The following is a 1,525-nucleotide window of genomic DNA, read 5'->3' on the forward strand; positions in this document are numbered from 1 at the left end:
TAGACACTCCTTTTGTAATAGAGTTATTCATCCTCCAATTGTTTGCTCCTGTTTTCATCTTCCTTTTGCTGATTTACAGCCTATGGCACAGTAGTCAGAGAGGTCTGTATGGTATCAATGTGCTTAAATGTATGTAGATTCGCCTTATAACTCAGCATGTGGTCTATCTTCGCTTATGTGCCAAGTGGGCTTGAGAATAATGTGATTCATTTTCTATTTGGATGAAAAGCTCTGTAAATATTTATCAGGTCAAATTGACTAATTGTAGTTTTTAGATCTCTAGCCTCCTTGTTGAGTTTCTTTCCCTGTGATCTCTGTTTCTCAGAGAGTAGTGTATTGAAGTCACCTACTATAATTGTTGAGACTGAATTCTTTTTTCATCTTTTGCAGTGTTTTGTTGATGTATTCAGTTAGACTCGCGGTTTTGGAAATATATGTTTAAAATGCTTAGAGGTTCTTTGTCTACCATTCCCTTGAGCATTATATAGTGTCCCTCCTTATCTCTTTTTATGATTTTCACTTTGAGGTCAATTTTATCAAATATTAGGATTTCAATCGCTGCTTTTTTGAATTGCTGTTTGCTTGGTATGCCTTTCTCCAGCCTTTGATTCTCAGCCTACTTTTGTATGTTGTCTTGAGATGTGCTCTTGTAATCAGCGGTTGTTGAGTTTTGTTTCCTAAGCCAGTCTGCTAGCCTCAGTTGTTAATGACTGAGTTCAGTCCATTGATATTCATGCTTATTATCTGCATCTGTGGGCTCTGTTGTGTCATCTTACACCTTTTGTGTTGGGTGTTTTCCTACCTCCCTTTCTTATCAGTGTGTTGTACATGTAAGTGTTTCATTCTTGACTTCTTTCCACCATTAAGCCAATCCTATCTTGGGGGCTGTTTTCTCTTTGTTGCCTTCTGGATGGGGTTGTTCTATGTGTCAGTCTCTTATTTAAACTTGGTCAGTCCTGTTCTTTTGCCCATACTGGGTTGGCAAGGATCTTTTGTAGGGCTGGGTTTCCTCTAATGTATTCTTTGAGTTTGTCCTTGTCTGGGAAGACTCTTACTTCTCCATCTATTTTGATAGATAATTTGGCTGGATAGAGTTTTCTTGGGTTTGTGTTATTTTCCTTCAAGTTTTGGAATATATTACTGCAATCTCTATAGAGTGGACAGGTCTGAGCATATTATCATTTGGGAACCTTTATATGTGATTGCTTGTTTTTCCCTGGCTGCTGTTATGATTGTCTCCTGTCCCTCAAAGTTGGATAGTTTAACTATTATGTGCCTTGTTGACTTCTTCTTGGGATCCTGTCTAGCTGGTGTTCTTTAAGCCTAATGAATGGTTGCCTGGTTTCCATTCATTAAGGTGGGGACGTTTGCCTCCAAGAATTCTCTCACTATTGTTGCAGATTACTTCTTTGTTGTGTTTTCTTCTGGTAATCCAATTATTCTGATGTTGTTCTTCTTCATAACATCAGATATAGCTCTTGGGTTTTCTTCAGCTTCTCTGATGACCTTATTAGATTTTTGTTCG

This window comes from Echinops telfairi, unplaced genomic scaffold (assembly GCF_000313985.2).
Source record: "Echinops telfairi isolate 266 unplaced genomic scaffold, ASM31398v2 ScPeMD7_49;HRSCAF=173, whole genome shotgun sequence".
NCBI classification, from domain to species: domain Eukaryota; kingdom Metazoa; phylum Chordata; class Mammalia; order Afrosoricida; family Tenrecidae; genus Echinops; species Echinops telfairi.